A 25443-nucleotide genomic window follows, 5' to 3' on the forward strand; every position below is an offset into this window, starting at 1 on the left:
AAATTGTTAACATTCTCTGTTTTGCTGAATGCACGTATAGTTGAATCCACACCATGAAAATGTTCATTGGGGAATTCCCTGGCGGTCCAGGGTTTAGGACTCTGCGTTTTCACTGCCGAGGGCCTGGGTTCAATCCCCGGTGGGGAACTAAGATCCCATAAGCTATGTGGCACAGCCATAAAAAAAAAAAAAAAAAAAAGAAAAGAAAATGTTCCTTGGACATGACTACCCTCTGCTGCCATTAGAGGGACTTGGGATCCTGTTGTTGTATGAAAACCATTAGTTGTAAGTATTTTCAATATGATAATTTTCAATATAATAGCACAGAAAATATTAAATCAACTCATGTACTCGCCTTTCTTTTCACATTCAGACAAACTTGAATATGAAATGTGAATCAATTTTTAATGTTCCACAGTATGTTATTATTTTCATACCCTTCCTTTGGCTGTTGCACCTTCTTCAGTAAAATCAATAGTGGAAATAGCATTATTGACACGTACATAAACACAACCAGACCTAGAAAAATGGACAAGAGAGTATCAGCCGCTTAACATTGTTCATCTCCGTCTTCTCCCTCACTGTCATCGTCACAACAACAGATGTCTCGAAACAGGAAGACTGGCTTGGGGGTTGCCAGAGTCTGGATCTCAGTCCCGTTTTTCTCCATCTTCTTCTCTAATTTTTCTTTAAGCAACGGTAGACTAGTCTCATGAAGGTAGTCTATAATCTCTAAAGAAAAGAAACTGAATCTTGAGATGATCTGACAAAGCCTCTTCCCAAGGTCAAAGGACGGACGGCACAGATGATGACAATGCATTGTTACTGGCACTACTGTGTGCAAGACCTGGCTCTAACTGCTTTATTCATAGTCACTCATTCAATCCTCTCAAAAATGCTGTGAGGTAGGCACTATTGTTCACCCGTGTTTCAAATGAGGCATAAAGACATGAAGCTCATCCAAAGTCATAGAGTCAGGAGGGCGAAGCCAGGATTCAAACCCAGGAAGTGCTGTCCGCTGAAAGCAAGGAGCATTTTGTCACACACTGCAGGGTGCAGTGTTACCCGAACCAGTGGTTCCCAAACAATGATGCTGGGCAGGCCACTGGCGACTCATCTGTGAGCTTGTTAGAGAAAAATCTAGCCTCTGGACCCAGACTAGAGACTAGGATCGACTGGGTCTGGGATGAGACCCAGGTATGTATCTTTTTTCCCAAGTTCCCCACCTGACTCCGATAGTCCAGGTTTGGGAATTACATATGTAAACCACCTAAAAATGGCTGCAGAGAAGAAACTGTAACTCCAGTTTTTTGTGGATCAGTGTGTGTGCAGGCATGTGGTGTGAGCATGTGTGCTGTGCAATCCAGAAGCACTCGCAGCTCCTCACCCAGTGCTTGCTAAACGCCTGGCGGCCTGGTGACCACACTTCTCAAGCTCATTATCTCATTTAGTACTTTTGAAAGTCCTGTCAGGTAGGGGTTATAATTTGCCAATTTTTACCATTTTCCATTTGAAGAATCTGAGGTTCCCAAAAGTCACTACCCAAGGTCACACTACCAGCGTGTGTCCCCATATGCTGCGTTTTTAACTATTCAGATATCGAAAATACTGACCTGGAAAAGTCTTCTTCTGCCAAAACGGAACACAGGAAGCTTTCAGCTTATAAAACTTACTTTGGACATAAGATGGAGGAACACCCCTTTAGAAAGGAAAAGGTGTCAAAAAGTTAGTGGCAGTTTAAAAATTAATCATTTCAGTCCTGTGTACTAAGTGCATTGATAAAGGGGTGGTCTACAGACCTAAGCAGCTTTCTTAATCCTCATGTCTACACATGTGAGAAAAATAAGACACGTATGAAAAGCTATTGTTCATCTGGTTAAACACACACACACAAAAGGAAGAAAAACAGAAGTACAACAACACGGATTCTGTCTAAACTAGAATAATCTAAACTACCAGTTGAGAAGACAAGGTGTAACACTAGCTCACAGGGGCTGATGCTAACATTGTCTTCAGCCCCACCCTGAGGGCTCTCCGCAGAGCAACAAATAACCCTCACGACCACTCTGTGTGGGGCCTCCTATGCTTATCCCTCGTTTTGGAGATGGGGAACCCAAGAGAAGATGCCCAAGATCTTACAGTGAATAGGGGGGAAGGGCTGGGACTTCAATTGTGTCCACTCCAAATTCTACTTTTTTCTTTCTTTTTTTTGATATCAGTGTTTTTTAATGGAAGTATAGTTAATTTATAATGTGTTAGGTTCAAGGGTACAGCAGAAAGATTCAGTTGTACATATATATATATATATATATATATATATATATATATATATAATTTTTTCAGATTTTTTTCCATTATAGATTATTACAAGATATTGAGTATAGTTCCCTGTGCTATACAGTAGGTCCTTATTGTTTATGTATTTTACATACTGTAGTGTGTATATGTTAATCCAAGCCTCCTAAGTTATCCCCCTACCTCCCGCCCGCTAACCCTTTGGTAACCATAAGTCTGTTCTCTATGTCTGTGAGTCTATTTGTGTTTTGTAAGTAAGTTCATTTGTATCAGTTTTTTAAAGATTCCACATATAATTGATATCCTATGCTATTTGTCTTTCTCTGTGTGGCTTATTTCACTTAGTATGATCATCTCTAGGTCCATCCGTGTTGCTGCCAATGGCAACATTTCACAAATCCTACACTCTTAACAACTACCTTCAGGCTAACTATATATTTGTCACAATGCAAAAGCAGGGGTCTGGATTTTTTACTTTACAAAGCTAAATAAAGTGGATGCTTACGATATTCTGGTGAGTCAAATCCACTTTTCATTTACAATAAGTAGGACAGAAACAACCACATCTTAAATATTTCTTTAAAGTGAAAATCACTAACTTCACTTCCTGGGCACTCATTTCCTAAGCCACAAAAGCGTGGCATATTTGTGTCAGTAATTAATTAATCTAGTTGTTATATGATTAGTGGGAATAACTGGATCTGCTAGGTATGTGGAAGTACAAGATGGCTGGGCTCTCTCTGCCTCTTCATGGCAGCAGCTGCCCGCCGCGTGTGCATGGCATGACACGCACTGTCTCCTTGCTGTCGTCCTCATCACGGTGCTGTTACAACGCTGCGCAGATGAGGAAACCGTGACGCAGAGGCAAGTGAGGGAATGACCTGCCCAAGGCTGGCTAAATTATGAGCAGAGTCCCAGGACTTGACGCCCGGTCCACCTGACTGCAAAGCCCAAGATCTAGGGCATCTATGCCTTCCCTCTTCCCACAGCACCCCACACACAGGTTGTTCTGCAGATCAAAGCTCAGGCTTCAAGAAGTAACAATAACTGACCTGGACATTTTCAAACGAAGTAGGTGTTACATCTCATTAGGTGGAGATGCTTTCTTTAAAATCCTGCCTAAACAATTCACAAGGGAGCCTTAACGAACCTGAAGAGATCGAACTTCTAATTTAATTATTTTCACTGTTTTAATTCGTTATTAAAACTTTGAGGATGTACTATTTCCAATGGTATTTGACTGGATGCCATGATGTCTGTTTTACAGCTTTGAGATTTCTAAACCTTAACCAGAACAATCAATATTTAAGTATATAATTCTACTTAAAATCATTAAAAACCCATTTTAATTTAAGAAATGTGATCTGTGGCAATGTCACAAGATACACAAACATTTATTGGAAAAGTCAGATTTTTCAAAAGGGGTTTGATATTACAAAGGGAGGGACCTGTCGACATGAATACTTCTTAGGATGGGAGTTGGTGGGGTACACAGCAGGACAGCCTTCCTTCAAAGCCCCTAACACCCTCCCCTCTCAGGGACCCACACCCAAGAGCTGGTGCCCCACCCCTGAGACGAGCTAGAAGAGGAAAGGGTTTGGAACCATGGGCATGTGTCTGTGACTCCCAACAGGGCCTGCCACGAAAAGATTCCAATTCTCCAAGTTAAAAAAAAAGGACTGATTGTTCTTTGTCCATAATCCCAAGGTGTAAATAACTAACCAGCAGAACCAGTTTACACCCTTCCTAATGGATCAGTGACAACCTCACGCCAGCAGCCACGTTTCTGAAAGGCAGCCAGGTTGTGGCAGCCCTGTTCCCCTCAGCACCCTTCCCGAACTAAAGGCCAGACAGTCCCTCAACATCCCCACCTCCCAAAGCCCACCAACCCCTGAGCCCTGTGATGCTCAACAGTTTGCATTGCTTAGAGGGACTGTGCTTTGCCAGCCAGCTCTCTGTTGCTTGGCCAGCAGTGAACTCAGGTCTTCAGAGTGATGGCCTCTCCTCCAGTGGCAGGAACTGATTGAAAATGCAAGGACCATAGCAATGAAGACAGTCAGTGACAACCGATGAAATCTCACTCCTCAGAGGAGAAATGCAAAGGAACAGCACACCGAAACCACTGAGGCAAATCCAAAGAGGAACAGGAGCTTGATGTGGTCTCAAAATATCTCCCCGTGGCCGTTTCTTTTCACCAAGAGAAAAACTTACTTTTCTACAGTGGGGCAGTGTGGCAGAGGCCGCCAGAGCCAGGGGATCAAAATCAGAACCACATGCCTCATGATGGGATGTGACCTGGTGACACAAACACAGCCTCCCCCGTGACTGATTCCCGTGTAAAATACAAAACCCGAATCTAACCGTGAGGAAGCGTCTGACAAACTCCCCAGCTGAGGCAAGTTCTCCACAGTGACTAGCCTGTATTTTCCCACAATTTCAACATCGTAGAAGACAAAGGCATTAACAGATACACACTACTGTATATAGAATAGATAAACAACAAGGACCTAGTGTATAGCACAGGGGACTATATTCAATGTCTTGTAATAACCTATAACGGAGGGACTTCCCTGGTGGTGCAGTGGCTAAGAATCTGCCTGCCACTGCAGGGGACATGGGTTCGAGCCCTGGTCCAGGAACATCCCACATGCCACAGAGCAACTAAGCCTGTGCACCACAACTACTGACCCTGTGCTCTAGAGCCCACGAGCCACAACTACTGAGCCCACGCGCCTAGAACCCGTGCTCCTCAACAAGAGAAGCCACCGTAATGAAAAGCCCGCGAGCCACAATGAAGAGTAGCCCCTGCTCGCCCCAACTAGAGAAAGCCCACGCGCAGCAATGAAGACCCATCACAGCCAAAATTAAATAAATAAGATAATAAATAAATTTAAAAAAATCTATAACAGAAATCATTTTGCTGTACACCTGAAACATTGTAAATCAACTATACTCCAATAATTAAAAAAAAAGAAAAGAAAAGGCAGAACAACTCTGCTGTTTAGAAGACTCTAAGGAGACAGATCCTGGACTGGATCTTAAATCAGGGGGAAAGTGTTATAAAGGACAGGACTGGGACGCTGGGTGAAATTTGCATGGGGGCTGTGTTTTAGACAATAGTAGTGCATCAGTGTCAGGTGCCCTCAGTACGATCACTGTGCTGATGCAGAATAACAGCCTTGCTGAGGACATGGCGTCCACCACTAACACTGAAACGGTTAAGGGAAAGAATTCTGTTCCCTTGTAGAAGGGAGCGGGAAAGGGAGGGATGATAAAGTCAATGTGGCAAATGGTAAAAGGCTAATTATGGGCAAAGGGACCATGGGTTCTTCATCCCAGTCATAGCTGGTGTGCTCCATGAAGCTTTTAAGAGACTCTGCACACATTTCATTCACTCTTCTCAGGTGTCTTGGGGTGGAGGTGGTGGTTGGAGCGGAGGGAGGGCTGGTCTTATTTACCTGGTCTGGTACGTAGACAGGGTGTTCCCAATACATATATACACAAATACAATTTATAGATGAGTTCCATAAGCAGCAGGAATTTCAGTCCTGTTCTTCAAATCTGAGAGGCATTTATTAGAACTCCTCTCTGATTTTTTCATTAGATTAATATTAAACAAATGGCCTTACCCTATGGTGCTAGCAAGATCTTCCCAGTCTATTTCATTAACATCTTCCACATTTATTTCATTCAACCTATGAGAAAAAATAAAAATTAAGTTTTCAAGCCAAAAATCAACAGGATCCACATCTTCATGGGCTCACAGAATATTAAGAGCTGGAAGGCCTCAGTGTGTTCACCCCTGCTCCAGCTCCCCTGTTACACAGGCCCAGTGTCACTGGCATGCTAACCCAAGGTCAGCCCAAGGTCTTGGGGTGAGCTACAGACCAAAAAATCACCCTTCCTCCTCCTGAGCCCTTTGCATCTCCCACCAAGCCTAGTAAAAAACACAACTTCACAAGGAACTATATTAAATATGCTGTGATAAACCATAATAGAAAAGAATGAAATATGAAAAAGAATATATATATGTATAACTGAGTCACTTTGCTGTATAGCAAAGGTTAAACACAACATTGTAAATCAACTATACTTCAATTAAAAAAAAAAAAAACACAGGGACTTCCCTGGTGGCACAGTGGTTAAGACTCCACACTCCCAATGCAGGGCGCACGGGTTCGATCCCTGGTCAGGGAACTAGATCCCACATGTATGCCACAACTAAGAGTCTGCATGCCACAACTAATGAACCTGCCTGCTGCAACTAAGACACGGCACAACCAAATAAATAAATACAATATTAAAAACCAACCAAACAAACAAACCAAAACACAACTTCACCATTCAATGTAGACACACAAGAGTAGTATACATGTGTACTCAGCACTTACTAAGTGACAAACACTGGGTTAAGACCTTGATACCCACTAATCCATTTACCCTCAACACCACCTGATGAAGCTAGGGGATTATGTCCTTTCCACAGGCCAGGAATCAGGGTTGAGAGCTCGGGTCATTGGCTCAAGGTTTCATGACTCATAGGTGGTACCCACATTGGAACCCAGGCCTGCCTGACGTGAGATGCCCTCCTTGGCTCTGCTAGTCTCTGCTGTCTCTGGTAGAGGAGAAAAACCCCAGCCACGCCAGCGTGGAGAACGAGGAAGCGCACCAATGAAGGAGAAGCAGGCTTCCTGACAGAGCGCAAGAATAATGAAGCTGGACAGGGCGGCCAGAATCCAAAGGTTTCTTCTGCTCTTTGCTGTTCCTCATTGGACATGAGGCCAGGTCCACTAGACTCGCAGTCTTTGTAAAACAGTTCTGTGTCTCCCTGTCGATCAGGGGAGGGAGGACTCTGCACGGACCAGGAACTCAAAGACAAAACTAAAGACCAAGCAGCAGTGACGCCAACTAATGCATGCTAGAGAGCAGTAGGGCTCGGCCTGAAGTATTTACCTCCATTTTCCAATGGACAGAAGTAAGCAATGTCTATGTGAAAGCCTTAAAGTCTCAAAGAGCTATGCTTATTGAGTGCATGCTACGTTTTGCATGCATTATTTCATTTCTTCGGCCAATAACACTAAGAGGCAGGTACTGTTATTATCATCCTCATTTAAGATGAACAAACCAAGAACTAGAAAGGCAGGAAACACATCCAAGGTCATGCACGTAGAAAGTGCTGGAACAGGAATATGAACCGTGGTAATCTTACTGCAGATTCTGCTGTTTAACAATTACTCTTTGGCTAGAGAGGAAAACGGGTAAAATATCATCACTTTCTATTTCTGTACCTTTCAATGAGGTTGATCTTGGCCTGTAGGGCATTAAGTCCCCGGTATACTTCCCGACCATTTGTCCTCTTCTTGGTTAGAATTTCCATCCTACATTGAAAGAAAGAAAAACAGTTTATTTTCGGGGTAAAGTTTCCATTAAAATGTCCTTTGTTTTCCTCATTTAAATTGTCCTTATTCAGAACCACTTTATAACTTTTGCAACTCATCACAGCTAAGATTTACCACCATCAAGAATATACCTTTTTAAAAGTTTTTTAAAGTGGGAGAGGGTAAATAAAGAGATAGAAAGTTGATGGTTATTGAAAATGAGTGATGGATACAAGGAGTTCTAAGTTGGTGTGTGTTACACAATTTCCATAATAAACAGTATAATAAAAGGGAGGAAAAAAAAGAATAAGCCTGCTTGCAGGTGCTAAAGGATGCTGTGTAGACTCAATTTATTTTTGCTTGTTTATCAAACAGAGAGATATTGCTCTTATTACCATTATAGCTGCTGAAACACCAAACTACACAGATTTACTAAAGTGATCAATGACTCCATGATTCCTCTAAGGCCCCAAGTTCAAGGCTGAGGGAAAGGGTTCCCTGAAGTTCCTAATGAGAAAAGCAGCCCAATTAAAAATATTTAAAAAGTGCTTCTCTTGAAGAGTGAAATCTGTCACAATCTGATGGACAGATCATGAGCTGTGACATTTACTTTCTTGAGCAGGGAGGTACATGAGGCACACACAGAGAAACTGAGAGTTTTTACTAATAGCCGCCCATGTTCACTGGTTTGAAATGTACCCGCTGATGCCATTTCAATGTTTCATGAAGTAAACCTATGCTCAGCATTCAAGTTTCCTACTTTTTTCTTCAAATTAAAAAAGAACCCTTGCATGTTATTTAATTATGCTGATTCTGAAGCACGGCTCCCCTTCATCATTTCCTTTTTAAGACACTGACATATCATCTTCCAACCGAGGCTTTATAACCCACTCCTTTTTTAAAAGTAATTAATTAATTAATTAATTATTTTTGGCTGTGTTGGGTCCTCATTGCTGAACGTGGGCTTTCTTTAGTTGTGGCGAGCAGGGGCTAATCTTCATTGCGGTGCATGGGCTTCTCATTGCAGTGGCCTCTCTTGTCGCAGAGCACGGGCTCTAGGCAGGTGGGCTTCAGTAGTTGTGGCACACAGGCTCAGTAGTTATGGCTCACAGGCTCTAGAGTCCAGGCTCAGTAGTTGTGGCACACGGGCTTAGTTGCTCCACGGCATGTGGGATCTTACCAGGCCAGGGATCGAACCCGTGTCCCCTCCATTGGCAGGCGGATTCTTAACCACTGCACCACCAGGGAAGCCCCCACCCTTGTTTTTTTTTTTTTTTTTTTTTTCGGTACGCAGGCCTCTCACTGTTGTGGCCTCTCCCGTTGCAGAGCACAGGTTCTGGATGCACAGGCTCAGCTGCCATGGCTCACAGGCCTAGCCGCTCTGCGGCATGTGGGATCTTCCTGGATCAGGGCACGAACCCATGTCCCCTGCATCGGCAGACAAACTCTCAACCACTGCACCACCAGAGAAGTCCCCACTCCTTTTTTTAAGCCTAAGATATAGGGGTAGAAAGGGCTCTGGTTCCTCCATATTACACACTTCCCCCCCAAAACATGATCTGTCCTTATTTCCTGAGGGTAGTCTTCTAGTAAGATAAATATTCTACAGCAGAACTGTAAGGTATATAAACAATACTCAGTATAATCTAGCAGTTTGCTTTTAACGTACAACATGCCCACTCTGGATTTCATTCTTCTTTAATGGTCAAGATGACGCAGCCCCCTTTATGCAGGATGATGGAGCCCCATTTATACAGGAGACCTGGGTCGTGGGCTGTAGAACCACTGCTTCAAGCTGTCATGTTGCAGCTGAAAGTTAGCTCGGAATCCCTCCAGGGCTGGGAAAAGCTACGTTGGGCAAAGAACATGCAGCAACATCTGGACCGAAACTACTTCTTCATGATGGATGTACCTAAAGATGTACTAGGATGAAAGAGTATGACTGCCCTGCTTTGGATGAAGACAGAGGAACTGCTGAATTAGAAAGCAAAAGTAAAAAGGTGGAGGTATTACTGATCACTACACTTGTGATTTCCCTCCTAAATAACCAGACGCTAATTTTGTTTTTCTTTCATGCTATAAGTAGGTAACAATCTTGTTTTATGAAGAAAGGGACAGAGTGAAGAAATCAGAAGTCAATATTCAATATTAAAAAGATTCAAGTTCTGTTTACAAAACAGAAACAGACTCACAGATACAGAAAACAAACTTATGGTTACCAAAGGGGAAAGGGGGCAGGTATAAATTTGAAATTGCAGATTAGCAGATACAAACTACTATATATAAAATAGATAAACAGCAAGGTCCTACTGTACAGCACAGGAAACTGTATTCACTATCTTGTAATAAGTTACATTGGAAAAGAATCAAAAAAAAATAATATATATGCACAACGGAATCACCTAGTACACCAGAAACTAACACAATATTGTAAATCAACTCTACTTCAATTAAATAAATAAATAAATAGAATAAAAAGGTCCAAGTTCTTTATGAAGAAGCCACACAATGAATCAGGGGTGGTTAAATGCTAACTTAAATCAGCTTTCAATATTGAAGTGGTTGGAGCAGCGGATTAGAGAGGATCATTCTTGACCTACTGTAAGGCTTTCCACGTGGTAGTTACAGATATTCTTAGTAACCTCAGCAGTCCACCCCTCTCCGGAAGTTGCTGAGAGAGGGGCAGGGAATGCTTCTTGTTGAAATTTATGTAAGAAGCCTCAAACTTACCACTTACTTTGACACTGCATCCAATTCCTGGTTTCCACTTTTGCCTCCACTTCTACCCAGGATATGCCTTTGTACAGTTTTTCCCAAACAACTGACAGGTGACCTTCAGGATTCTCTTGGAGTTTAGAATCCATCTCGTTTAGCTCCTGGGGAGACATTTCCTTTAGAATCACTTCTTCAACAGCCTTGATTAGTTTCTGGGTGTCCGTCTTGCTCCAAGCACCATGATTTCTTTCTGTTGACATAAAAGGATGGTCTTGAAGTTGCTCATCTATTTGCTTTCAAACACAATATTAACAACAAAATGATGATGAGGGGTATCTGTCATTTGACATCTCTCCAAACCCACAGAAGCTACAACACCAAGAGTGAACCCTAATGTGGACTGTGGACTCTGGGGGGTTAAGATGTGTCAAGGTAGCTTCAAGGATTGTAACAAATGGACCACTCTGCTGGGAGGTGTTGAGAATGGGGGTGTGCCGTGCATGTGTAGGGCAGGAGATAAGTAGGAAGTCTTTGTACCTTCCTCTCACTTTACCTGTGAACCCAAAACTGCTCTAGAAAAATAGTCTTTTTTTCCCTTAATTTATTTATTTTCTTTATTTTTTTGGCTGTGTTGGGTCTTAGTTGCAGCACATGAGATCTTTGTTGAAGCACGTGGGATCTTTTGTTGCAGCGCAGGCTCTTTGTTATGGTGCACGGACTTCTCTCTAGTTGTGGCGTGTGAATTTTCTCCCTCTAGTTGTGGTGCATGGCCCCTGTAGTTTGTGGCATATGGGCTACAGGGTGCGTGAGCTCAACAGCTGTGGAACACGGGCTTAGCTGCCCCGCGGTATGTGGGATCTTAGTTCCCCGACCAGCATCCCCTGCATCTGAAGGAGGATTCTTTACCACTGGACCACCAGGGAAGTCCCAAAATAAAGCCTTTATAAACAAAAAGGTAAATCAGACACTTTTCAGAAGACAATGGGCAACATCTCAATTACACAAACATCAAACTATCAGTTATGCACTTCCCTGGTGGTGCAGTGGTTAAGAATCCGCCTGCCAGTTCAGGGGACACAGGTTCGAGCCCTGGTCCAGGAGGTTCCCACATGCCGGGGAGCAACTAAGCCCACGCGCCACAACTATTAAGTCTGTGCTCTAGAGTCCGTGTGTCAGAACTACTGAGCCCTTATGCCACAACTACTGAAGCCTGCGCACCTAGAGCCCGTGCTCTGCAACAAGAGAAGCCACGGCAATGAGAAGTCTGTACGCCACAACAAAGAGTAACTCCCGCTCGCCACAACTAGAACAAGCTCGCGCGCAGCAATGAAGCCCCAACGCAGCCAAACAAAACAAAACAAAACCAAAAAAACTATCAGTTACATGCAAATCAAAATGAAACTACGAAAGTGGCCATAGATTCCTTTTAAGGACCAATCACACTCACACACACATACACACACACACACATACACAACCAACTGCAAAGAAAAAAAATCCTTTCTTAATGCAATCTTGTTTTTATCTTCGAGAAAGCTGTTCTTCCTGTTTCTAAGAGTAATACCTACTGCAAGAAATTGTGAGGTTCCCAAACATTTAGTGGAAAGAGAATAACCAAACGACTTTCATGTTATATAAATAACTCTCCCCAAGAGTTTCTGGAGTGAAATTAACAGCTACAATGGCGTCACCACAGTACTTGATGAAGGCACCTGTGAATTTCTTTTTTTCTTTCTTTTTTTTACATATTGCACTCATTAAGCTATTTTTTTTAATTAAAAAAAAATATTTGGCTGTGTTCGGCCTTAGCTGCAGCACGTAGGACCTTCGTTGTGGCACACAGGTTTCTCTCTAGATGCAGAGTGTGGGCTTAGTTGCTCTGCAGCATGTGGGATCCTAGTTCCCTGACCAGGGATCAAACTCATGCCCTCTGAAGTGGAAAAGAGGATTCTTAACCACTGCACCACCAGGGAAGTCCCAGCACCTGTAAATTCCTAAAGCCAGTCCTTGGTGCAGGGCATCAAAAGCTTCTATGATTCGCTCTTCTTGTCTACATGCTCACAGTCATGCTAAGGAAGAGGCCGCAAGCTGGAAGGCTACAGATATCTTTGATCTGGCCTACAGAATGTTATTGTTACTATTTCCCCAATAACAATTTGGATGAATATTTAAAAATCAAGAGAATCCCAAGAGGGTTTTCCCTGGTAGGGCAGTGGTTAAGAATCCGCCTGCCAACGCAGGGGACACGGGCTCAATCCCTGGTCTGGGAAGATCCCACATGCCATGGAGCAACTAAGCCCATGCACCACAACTACTGAGCCTGCGCTCTAGAGCCCACGAGCCACAACTACTGAGCCCATGTGCCACATCTACTGAGCTTGCACTCTAGAGTCTGTGCGCCACAACTACTGAAGCCAGCGCACCTAGAGCCCATGCTCCACAGCAAGAGAAGCCACCACACTGAGAAGCCCGCACACTGCAACAAAGAGTAGCCCCCGCTCACCGCAACTAGAGAAAGCCTGCTCACAGCAACGAAGACCCAACACAGCCATAAATAAATAAATAAATAAATTTATTTTAAAAAAGAGAGTCCCAAGAAAAAAAAGATCTTGATTTCACACACACGTGCAAATCCAGATGTTTGCTTTACTTCTTGGAAACTGGCAGAATTGGCTGTGCTGAGTCTTCGCGTGGCACCGGTGGCCAGAGTTGGTGGCACAAAAGGCGTGGTCTCCACCACCTCAGAGTTTACCACGTGCGGACATGCAGACGCCTTGCTGGGACCCGCTGCACGGCTCTGCCTGCAGGGCCGGAGCATGTGAGCCTCTGGGCTGAAGCTAACACCCACTAAGGACTGTCTTCTGAAAGCAACTGGGGACTTTTTAAGGTGAAGAATATAACCAAGGAAGCTTTTTATGAAAGAAGAGAACAGACAAGAGACGACTGACACTGGCTTTGGGAAACGTCCCTGACTAACAGGCCCTCCCTTTGATGGTTTCCCTGGTCACCTGGGGGAAAGGACCTTGGTGGCCCAGGTTCTCCTGCCCACCGGCTGAGTGGGTTTCAGTTTACCTGGCAGTTGGAGTCACACTGAAAGCTACTGACATAACGTGTGGCAGAAATCAGTCTGGTGAATAAAGGCTGCATCAATATGCATGAAGAAATAAATGAATCAGTAAGAGAATGGCTGAAAGAGTGATGACTCTCTCAGAAGACAGGCCTGCAGTGATGCCTGGGCCCTGGGCCACTGTGGGCTGATTTGTTCACCAAAGTGGGCTCTAGAGACCATGACTTACAACTGCTGATCTGGGAGAACTTCAGGGCCACAGAGAGGCTACTTCCAGACATCATCTCGCCAATCTTTCTCCAGTCGTTTCCATGGAGGGACTGGTATATCTTTAGCTTCTCGGTATCTCCTTTGCTATACCTTAGAGGAAGGGAAAACAGATCACAGCTAAGCGTTAACCACAAGCTTAAAACCACTATTCTCACTGCAGCACGCTGCGATGCTGGGAGAAGCCGTATAGGGCGGGCTGTCAGGAAACCTGCTCAGCGCAGTCCTACCAAGGTCCTGAGCCCAGATACTTCCTGTCTCGGCATCGCAACCATGAGCACCCTGTAAGTCAATCACCGCAGTCCCTGGCTCACTTACACAGAGGCCAGGGCAAATAATCTGATCATGCTATTCCCCAGCCAAATCCATAAAGGCTTCACACAATAAAACCCAAACTTCTGACTGTGCCTGCAAAGCTCGGTGCTCCCTAAGTTCAACCCTATTGGCCTTATCGGCCTTTCTCACCTCGAAGCCTCTGGACCTGGGGTGGGAATGGCCTCCCTCCACCGCTGGAAAGCTCCTGCAAGCTCTTCAGAAGCAGCTTAAATGGTGCATGTTCAGAGAGGGCTTCCCTGACCACCTGGTTGGAGGTGTCCTGCTGTCCTCTCCCACAGGACACTCTGCTGCTCTCTCACTGCCCCCGTCACCACTGGCAACTGTACGCTCGTGGCTTCCCTGGTTTATCTGACCCTTCGTCTAGGCCACCACTGGCCAATGGAAATATGAGCCACAGATGTCATTTAGAATTTTCTAGTGGTCAGGTGAAAATTAATTTTATTAATTTTTTTAAAGATAATTTATTGGCTCAGGCAATTGAAAAGTCCAGATACAAGTGGGCCCTAGGGTGAGCTTAATCCAGGAGCTCAGTCAAATCACCAAGGACCACTTCCCACCATTCCACTCTGCCTTCCATGTGTTTGGGGGTTTTATTTAGCGGCAGCATGCGGCATGTGGGATCTTAGTTCCCCAACCAAGGATCAAACCCACACCCCCTGCAGTGGAAGCACGGAGTCTTAACCACTGGACAACCAAGGAAGTCCCTAATTTTATTTAGTTTTAATGAATTAATAACATATCTTATTTAACTCAATATACTAAAAATGCAGCCATTTCAACATGTAATCCGAACCTAAAAGTATGAATGAGATACTTTACACTCTCTTCTCCACACCAAGCCTTCTAAGTCCATTGTATACTTCACTCTTCAGCGCATCTCAGCTTGGACTAACCACAGTTCAAGTGCTCCATGGCCACATGAGGCTGGTGGTCACATGGATGGACAGCACAGCTCTGGAGGGGAAGTCCTCGGAGGGTGGGGACCCTGTCAGTTTTCTACACTTTGGAACCCGGTAATGCTTGACAGACAACAGGTGCTCAATAAAGATGAGACAGGGACTTCCCTGGTGGCGCGGTGGTTAAGAACCTGCCTGCAAATGCAGGGGACATGGGTTCGATCCCTGGTCTGGGAAAATCCCACATGCTGTGGAGCAACTAAGCCTGTGCGCCACAACTACTGAGCCTGAGAGCCACAACTACTGAAGCCCGTGCGCCTAGAGCCCATGCTCCACAACAAGAGAAGCCACCGCCATGACAAGCCCACAAACTGCAACGAAGAGTAGGCCCTGCTCGCCACCACTAGAAAAAGCCCGTGTGCAACAACAAAGACCGAACACAGACAAAAATAAAAGATGTGACAGATGCCTTAGCACAAATCGGTCACAGTTTAAGGAAGTTAAGAGGCAGCAATCCCACATAAAAGCAAATACATTAAAAGAAAAGAACTAAAGTGCACTATAATATATGCAGATTTTGAGATTAAACATCTTAAATGTTTAAGGGAAAAAAAGCCATCATTATGACATTTTATAATTCCTTTTTGGTGGGAAGGAAGAGGGGTCAGAAGTGGTAGTTTATGTTATTACTAATGCAACACAAAAGCAGCCCTAATAAAATACTAACCATTTCTAATGAGGATGATCCACAACTACCGGGGGACAGTAAGATCCTAGCATTCTCAGAAATGGATCTAAAATGCAGAGCATGGTGAACAGAGATGCGAAATCCTTCACCATTAAGAATCAAGCTTTTTAGCAGTTTCCTTTATAAGGCAAGCAGGGTCTTCCTGAGATTTAAAACAAGACTTAAAAGTACCCTTGAAGCAACAAAAAAGAGGACATGAGAGAAAAACAGAGTGTACGAAAATGAGGAAACAGGTGTACTGACCTCCATGGCCCCTTGGAGCCTTACAATTCTTTGATTTTTGACTTTCTATGGTTTTTTCACTTAAGAGTTCCTTAAGTTGGAAACATACTTTAAGGGTAAATGGTCAGCACAACACAAGTAATATGGTACCAGTGAATGAACTTTATTATCAGAATGACAGACCTTCATTATTTGAAAAATGCCATTTCCCACAGTGATGTAACAGGTAGAAAAACAGGTTACCTCATTCATTTACCAAAAGCATCATTTTGGTCCCACTTAAAATGTCACCCTTAGTGAATTTCCTTAAAGTACATGGCGGGGGCTTGGGAAAAAGAGAGGGCAGGTTTCAGTCTGTGTGGAGGCGCCTTTCCTCTACTTCCGGTTTATTTCTTTTGGTAAAAATTTTTAAAAAGAAGCCGAGGTCATATCAATGTTACATTCTGATAGTACCTATGTCCTGATTCAAGATCACGGCGCTCAGTAGGACCCAACTGGCCGTGACAGATTCACTCCATCTGCCTCCTGGAAGTGAGATCAGTAGTTGAGCCCTAGGTGGCTGTCTGGGCCCTCAAGGGTAGGAGCTGATGCTTTCTCCCTCATCCCTTTGTCCTTAAGCAGAGTGCTTACCCACCACTGACGCTCAGTCTACATTTGATTTATTTGGAATGTTGGAAACAGAACATAATTGGGTATTTTATTTAGGAAAAAAGGGAGGACAGAAAGGCTACCGCCACATGAAGCTCTGCATTGATGTTACCGAATCACACTTAAATGACCTCACACAAGTGCTCACCCCCACCTTCAAATATTTACTGAAAACCCAAAGCACTGGGCTCAGTGCTGAAGGGCACACATCACACTGAGAAGGAATGTCTGTGTTCGCAAGGAGCTTACAACTTAGGAGACTGCTGAGAAAACTGCACGGGTGACGCTAAGAGGCAGCGCGTGGAGAATGCTACAATTGACAGCATAAAGTAAAAGCCAGGGATTTAGAAAGGGGAAGATGACAGAAGATTTATTCAAGAGGTGGAAACTGAAAGGGTCTTTGGAGACATACACCTGACGGCACATCTGGTTTCACACACGAAACTCTTCACGATTTTGTTGTGTACGTTTTGATTTACAGTATCAGCAAAGACTAGAGAAATGTTCTGCTCAAGTTTTTTCTTACCTGCCTTTGTAATTGTTGACATCAAACATCTTCTTTGCTCGACAGTATATGAGTTTCCAGGGCCAGGCAATGCCCTTACCTAAAGTCGGAAGAGAGGTGGTCAGAGGGACAACCGGAGCGTGGCATGAAACACAGTCGCAATTATAAAAGAAACCCAGAAGGGCCCCTTTTTACAGCACACGCTATCCTAGACCCCAGGTGGAGGGTGCGGTTTCCTATGTCCTGCAGAAAGCCGTCTTGGGGAGCAGATATACAAAATCCCCAGTTTCCGTGGCCATCTCTGGAAACTAGATGCTTAGTATGTAGGGGCTCTAGCTTCTGTTCTGCTAAATTCACGGAAAAGACCCTTATTAGGCAAAGAGCTTTTACCGTAATCTGGAGGTGGAGGACACACTCCAGCAGCTCCCCATAAGATAAACAAAAAAACTTTGCAATTGAATAAGCTTCTTCCTGCTTTGCCACTCTAAAGATGAAAGGATCCCCCAGCAGGGGCTCACTGTTCTGTTTTCCTTTGTGCATTTCACCTAAGAAATTATCCTCTTTAAATTCAAGAGAGATTTTTTTTTCCAGTCCAAACCTACATTGCTTCGTGACCTTCTAACTTCCCCAGGATATCTCCAAGAGGAAGGTTCCAGCTCAAAGCGCAAAAATGGCTCTACTTAAAAAAACGTCTGAGACTCTGGTGTATACCAGAGTACTTTGTGCAGTGTATGCAAAAAATACACAATAGAGGTCAAGAAGAGAAACCAAAACCGTAATTGTTACCAAGTAGGAAAGCTGGAAGCTGATCATCTAATTTGTTAGAAAATCTGTAAAAGCACTATCCTTGGGAGACGTGAACACATTCCAAATCCCTGAACGTATAGGCTGGCAATAAAAATACTATTAACGTAGCAGCGGCTAACATGCACTGCATGTACTGGACGGGCCAGGCATTGTGTTCAATACTCACCATGGTTATCTGTGCAAGGCTGGAAGGCTACAGATGGTCAAAGAGGCCACAGTTCTAAACTTACCAACGTGCAATCTAAACGAGTACTTTCTTTTTAAGTCGGTGATTAGAGATTTCTCCTCTGGGTATCTGTCTGTGTACAGCAGCTTGTCTGCATTCTCGATTCCTGTCAGAGACAGAAATTCTCGCACATTTTTCTCTAACTGCTTATTTTCCTTCACGGAAATCTTGCCAAATTTAATAGCGACACCTAGGATTTGGGGAAGGAGAAAAAGGTACACAACTGTCAACAATGAATGAAAGCGAACCACCATTTTGTCTTTAGCAATCACAACAGCACCCGTCAGCTCCTCCCCACCTATCGGGGAGCAGCCCCTGCTTGTGCCCTTGACATTGGCTCTCCTGCAGAGTTCGGCCAAAGCCACACTGTCCTCCCAAAGTCTTCCCTGGCCATCCTACTCCAATGTGACCTTTCTTGTGTCATCAATTCCTTTTTACACAGTTATTTAAGAAATAAATTAACAGTAATAGATATTCATTAAAAATTCAAACAGTGTTGAAATAAAAGTTTAAAAGAAGCGCCCCCCCCCACTTCACTATCCTCTGCCCCTCCTCCCCCCAAGGCAGTGCTGGGAACTGGGTGGCACAAACATGAACATGTATATTCTCTACGAATATATGTTGGGGGGAGGTGGGGACAATGTCACTGCAATTTACGTTCTATTCCTCGTCATAACTCAAAGCACTCAAGTCTCATTATTATTGACTGCATTACACAGTACATTTTCCTAATCTTAAACTTATTTTAAAAACCTTTTATCACTTGCAGTACACAACCTTACATTTGTAGTTCATTCTGAAACCCAATAAGCTTTCTGGGAGGTTCTTGTAACACAGTGAAATCAAGAAGGAGACCAAGCTGGGTGTTGCCTGAAGCCATGCCCACTACAACCAGCTCACCCTCAAATTAATATCCTTGAAATTACACCTCATCAAAGCTGATGATGTTGATATGTGTGTTTTAATTTGATTTCACTTGTGCCCCCCTCCCAGTGTCTCAACCACTTAACCTCCTCCCCCTCTTCTTCCGGGCTTGATCTTCTAGTCTGTGGATCACCCGTTTTTCCTCGCCTCCCCTACAGAGGAGGAAAACTAGTGCACTTCAGTTTGGTAATTTTACAGTGCAGATAATGATTCTGGAAGGAGATAAAGCTGAAAGTAGCTAAGGGATGCTCTTTGTGAATCTATAAATATGAACCACTCACAAAAGAAAGTCAGGGCTAGTTACGCATATAGAAAAGTTCAACAAATATTCAAGTCCCACAAGCTTACCCTGGGCTTTAAATTCTTTAAAGCGTCCCAAGTCATCCCCATATATTCACTTAATTGTAGTGGCAGCCCTCTCCTTGATATCAGGGAGGAACTCCTGGAGCTGCCTCACAGTGGAATCCAAATCCACGTCTGAATTATCTGAATCTCTCGAATCTTCAGATAAATATTTCGTTTCAGGATCTTTAGCCGACTCCAAATTGCTTTCTTCTTCATTTGTGGGTTCTAATCTAAGGAGAAAAACTGGATTGATTAACACTGACAGGTCACGTGCCCTAATGGCTTTCAGATTCTTTCCTTACAGTGACTCTCCCTTTGACTACGACAGCATTAAAGCTGGAAGGGATCTTGGAGTTGATTCCGTCTGTGATGTCTGAACTCTTTAATGTAGCTTTACTAACTTGGATACACCTCAGAGGCTGCCTGGAAGGTAAACATGTCGCCTTAAGCCCTATTTCCACCAGGCATTGCTTATGTTACTATTTCTCAACTGTATTGTTTCAGATATTGACTTCCTCATAAGCTCAGCCCTCTTCTACACCCATGGATACTCAAGACACCTCCCCCCCACCAATGAGTTGTTTTATAATAATGGTTACTAATTAGTTAAGTCAATATTCAGGGTTTACATCGTTACAATTGCTTCCTTGCAGTTAACAATGGCCACATATTTTCCCCTTGGCAGTATAAAGAAAACATAGTCTTCTATGTATCTATCACTAATTCATTCCCACAGACTTTCTGCCAGATGTGCAAAGGTGTTCTTAGCCAAGGGCATCAGCTAACCACCCAGACAGGAAACTGAAACAAAACAAAAACAAAAACAAAACTGTACGCATTTGTCTGAGCAAAGGGTCAACAGCTTTCACAGGTCCACAGCCCCATACAAGTTAAGAACCACAGTCCGAGAACATTCCTGCATCATTATCAGTGATCTAAAAATGTCCCCAAAGAGAGTGCACAGAGGATGATGTGAGTTGGGCCCTCTGCCATTTAACTTCTATGTGAAACTATTTTAAGCCAGGACAATCTAGAACGTCACAGAGTAGAAAAGGGGAGAAAACCTGTCCTAACTCCCAGGAACTGAAATAAAGTGCTTCAAAAAAATTCCTGCATCTATTCATCAGCCAGTATACTTAAATGATAATTATATAAAGAACGATATCTAAGTTTCTTTTATTAGGGAGAACCCTAAGTCTAGTTTTTTTCCTGTTCTGTAGCATTCTAAGTTCTCTGATCCTTTCTCCTCTCTCTGTACATATAGACAAGGTAATTGTGGGGTCTTAAAATTCTTTTTAAACTTATACATAGAATTTCGGGGCTGGAATAATTCTTAGTGAAAACAGACTGTAACTGCCTTATTTTGTACATGAAGAACGCAAGGTACCTGCCAAGTTACTCAGTTAAATGTGCACAACATCCTATACATTCGATGGTCTATCTCTTTATGATTTCTGCCACTTCCTATGGCCGTGCTGAACAAAGAGGTAACGGGCAGACTTCACACCCAAGACGCACACCATCAGAAGGCTCTACACCCACACGTTACCTCTGCACCTCTTCCGAACAGGCCTGGGGTTTCTCCTCTTGTGGCCTGGGTTTCACACTTTCTTCAATCAAGGTACCAGTACCTTCCACTGAATCAAAGCGCGTGTCCTCAGAGCTCGTCCTGAGCACTGAAAACTCACCAGCAGGTGCCACGGCAGTATCAACAGAAGATCTTCTCTTCCTTTTCTTAGACTTTTTCTTAAGGCCACTGGACTCCTGATTGCCCCCTGCAGTCCCGACCTCACCAATCACTTGAGATCCCTCTGAGTATATGTTCTCAGCGCTCTCAGGCGCAGGCAAGGCCTCGAATTCCTGGTCACTTGGACGCTTCCTCTTTCTTGTCTTAGATTTGCTTTGATCTGCAGACACTGGTAGTTGTGCGATTTCACCTTCTTGGCCCATGGGAGGCTGGGGTTCCTGCTCTTGGGATTCTGATCTGGGCAGGGTGATGCTTGCACCCAGACTCTCCTGGACAGCATCACAGGACCTGACTTTCCTCCGATGTTTTTTTATGCTTTTTCCCCCGAACTTTATCATGCAGTTCTGACTCATTTTCACGTGACTTAGTAACTAAATGTTCTTCAGGCCCTTTTGTTGACTTTTGCCGCTTGCTTACATCAATGTAAATGACATCGACATGCTTTCTAAAATTCTTGGGTGTGTTCACAATGTTTTCTTTTTTTTTTAATTCTGTCTCAATTATCCTTTATTTGTAGTTTACCTTGAATTACTCTGGTAACCTATTGAGGTTTTTTTTTTTTTTTCTCTCCAATTTGCGCTGTCTCGGCGCACGTACGTGTCACCAGCTCTTTTTTTTTTTTAAATGTATGGCTGTGTTGGGTTGGGTCTTCGTTTCTGTGAGAGGGCTTTCTCCAGTTGTGGCAAGTGGGGGCCACTCCTCATCGTGGTGCGCGGGCCTCTCACTATCGTGGCCTCTCCCGTTGCGGAGCACAGGCTCCAGACGCGCAGGCTCAGCAATTGCGGCTCACGGGGCCAGCCGCTCCGCGGCATGTGGGATCCTCCCAGACCAGGGCTCGAAACCATGTGTCCGGCATTGGCAGGCGGACGCTCAACCACTGCGCCACCAGGGAAGCCCCCACAATGTTTTCTTTATCCACCAGGATGTACACAATACCTGTTTCCTTATAGACTCCCAAAGCACCTTTTCTTCTCTTTTTATTCTTTTTCGGTATAGAAGTGGTCTTTTCAGGCTCATCACACATTTCTGATTGTTTCAAAGCAGAAGAAACAAGATGCTGGGCATCCTTTCTCTTTTTTTTTTACCCTTAGTTATGTCAGCCGGTTCCTTTGCCAGGGAGGAGTCTCTGAATCTTTCATGGGGATGCCTCCCATGTCTCTCCTTATGTACAGAATGCTTGATCTTTTTCTAGACGAAAACTGGAGTGTGGGTTTCCAATCTGCTTGATCCTCCTTCCATTTTACTCCTATAGGGAAACAGAACCACATGGTTTCTTTTTGCAGAGCATTTTAAACATTAGCCTCAGGAGGAAAAAAAAAATCACACAAAAACGAAACTGCAGGACAAATGGCAAGCCTGGAGTCATGATTATAAGTTTTCCATTATTCTAAATGTGTAGCAAGCTCACTGTAATTCACTTGTCTGGTTCCATTGCCTTTATGATATGGAAAAAATATAGTTAATTGAGAACAGTGCTCTGCCATGATCGGGCCCTTGTTCCCCCACGGCCTCATCTTCTACCTCTCCTCTCAAACTCTGTTGCTCCAGCTACACGGGACTTTTTTTTTTTTTTTTCGCTTCCCCAAACATGCTCCAATCCTTTCCCTGGCTTGAGGTCTTATAAATCACGACTCCCTCACTCTGGGCCGCTCTCCGCTGTCTCCTACCCCTCCCTGCCTCCTTTCATCCTTCAGAGCTTGGCTTGAGCATCGCTTCTTCCAGAAAGCTTTAAAAGAATATAAACATTATGATACCATGCATCCTGAGTTAAGACAATATAAATGTTATGATGACGTGTATATTGAGTTAAGAGAATACATACATTATGATGCCATGTATGTTACATTCAAAACACAAAATCGTTTCATGTATCTTTTCTGAATGGATACATATGTAGTAAAACTATGAATAGAGCATGGGGAATATAACTGGTAAATTCAGGGATTAGGGACAAGTAGAGAGCCAGTTACTCTTATATCTTCAATCTTTTATTTCTTAACTGGAGTAATGAGTACAGGGGTATTTGCTATATTTTTGTCTACTCTTATTTGTCTACTCTTTTAAAGTGAACTGAAATAGTTCACTTTCTAAAAAGCAAGGGGCAGAACAAGAATACAGACTCCTTTCACTGAAAAATAAGCGTTAAGGACTTCCCTGGTGGCGCAGTGGTTAAGAATCCACCTGCCAGTGCAGGGGACACGGTTTCGAGCCCTAGTCCAGGAAGATGCCACATGCCACAGAGCAACTAAGCCCTTGCACTACAACTACTGAGCCTCTGCTTTAGAGCCCATGCTCCACAACAAAGAGTAACCCCCCGCTCGCTGCAACTAGAGAAAGCCTGCGGGCAGCAACGTCGACCCCACACAGCCATAAATGGATCAATAAATTTATTTTTAAAAAATACAAGCGTAAAAACAAGCAACTGAAGGATGTAAACATACTGTTTCAAGTATTTACCAAAAAGAGAGAGAGAGAGAGAAAAGAAAGAAACCTTTCCTGACCCTTTGAGCTTGGTCCATTCCCCAAATGCTATACTTTCATAGCAAACTATTTTTCTTTTGTAGCATTTAGCCCAGCTGTGGTTCAGAGCGGGAACATCAAGTATCCACTGACCTCAAACTAGTAGATCGCATCTTTGAGAAAGAGGCTGAATGGGCCTTGTTAGTGTCCAACAAAATGTCCAAGTTCTGCAATAAGTTGGAATGAAGTTTAATAAGGCTCCAATGTCAATTCTTATACAGAGCACGTGCATCCTGGAGTTTAAGTACAGGAATAGAAATGTACTTCACAAAAGACATGGTTAAAAATATAATTTTACAAACACATCTTACAACTCTCCTTGCTCCGTATTGCTTCTGGGTTTCAATTTTTAAGATTTTATTTCTCTGCGACTAAAAGTAATACTAAAGGTAATACGTTTACATGGTTCAAACATCAAAATAATCTGTCCTTATTTTCCCTCCTTTCTCACAGAGAAGGCAGCATCTGTATATTCTGATCTGCATTTTGCTATTTTCACTTAACAACAGATCCTGGAGACCTCTCTGTGTCAGTGGTCTTTCAAGTCTGAATGCTTAAGCACCTTTTCTACCAGAAGGTACCTACTTTCTCCTCGGTAGTCAAGAAGCTATAAGAATTGTCTAGCTGGAAGGATGGGGAATAACAAACATATGGACTGATACCTATAAGCCGAAACTACCAGCCTCAGGATCTCACCTCCAACGGAGGCAACAGGAGCTTTGGTTAAGGCCTTCCTCCCTGGTGTCACCCAGAGATGCACAGAAACCCCTTCTTAACCCACTTCTTTGCAGCTTCCATCTCCAAGACACGCCCCCTGAGACTGCTCCAGTTAGAGTGCCTATGACCTTAGAGCCACTAAATTCAAGAGATACTTTCCTGGCCCATCTTTCAGGATCTCTCTCTCTCTCTCTCTCTCTCTCTCTCTCTCTCTCTCTTTGGCTGCACCACGTGGCTTGGCGGAATCTTAGTTCCCTGACCAGGGATCGAACCCGTGCCCCCTGCAGTGGAAGCACAGAGTCCTAACCAATGGACCACCAGGGAATTCCCTCAGGATCTCTCAATAACAATGAACAGAGCAGATAATTCCTTTTAGTATTTTTACCTTCCATTAGTTTCTTTCTTTCTTTTTGTAAATACCTTCTATGCTTCTCCTTCTGGTCTCTTGAACTCAGCACCACGTTTTAAATATATAGTCACGTCCCACTAAAACCTTCTTATGGCTTCTCCATTATTCTTTGTAAGTTTATTTATTTTATTTTATTTATTTTTGGCTGTGCTGGGGCTTCGTTGCTGTCTGTGGGCTTTCTCTAGTTGCCGCGAGCGGGGGCTACTCTTCATTGTGGTGTGCAGGCTTCTCATTGCCATGGCTTCTCCTGTGGCAGAGCACGGGCTCTAGGAGCGCAGGCTTCAGTAGTTGTGGCGCACAGGCTTAGCTGTTCTGAGGCATGTGGGATCTTCCCGGGCCAGGGCTCGGACCCGTGTCCCCTACACCGGCAGGTGGATTCTTAACCATTGCACCACCAGGGAAGTCCCTCCATTATTCTTAAAATAAAGTTCCAAATCCTTACAGACCTACCATGCCCTTCATGAGCTAGTCTAGTCCATGCCTACCCCTCCACCGCTCATTTCTCCCTGGGTTTCAGACATCCTGTCTTCTTTCCGTTCCCAGAATACACCGTGATCCTTCTCGTTATCAGGGACTTTACAAAAGCATCTCATTTCCCCAGGAATGCCTTTCCTCCGTTACCTTTCTGCGCTATAACTGGTCTAAGTTTGAAACTCACTTTCTCTCATCAC

At 43.8% G+C, this 25443-nt stretch overlaps 1 pseudogene across 1 annotated transcript; it reads right to left on the bottom strand.

Moving 5' to 3' along the window:
* Positions 1–209: 209 nt before the first annotated feature.
* On the bottom strand, positions 210–21515 carry LOC308609707 (transcription termination factor 1-like; annotated as a pseudogene). The gene is made up of 10 exons: positions 20929–21515; positions 19383–19609; positions 18115–18300; positions 17099–17177; positions 13685–13815; positions 10404–10638; positions 7584–7673; positions 5925–5990; positions 1614–1699; positions 210–732 (listed from the first exon to the last, which is right to left on the bottom strand). The product of its transcript is annotated as a transcription termination factor 1-like (transcript).
* Positions 21516–25443: the final 3928 nt, after the last annotated feature.

The sequence above is a fragment of the Mesoplodon bidens genome (genome assembly GCF_964165515.1).
Source record: "Mesoplodon bidens genome assembly, chromosome: Y".
Lineage (NCBI taxonomy): Eukaryota > Metazoa > Chordata > Mammalia > Artiodactyla > Ziphiidae > Mesoplodon > Mesoplodon bidens.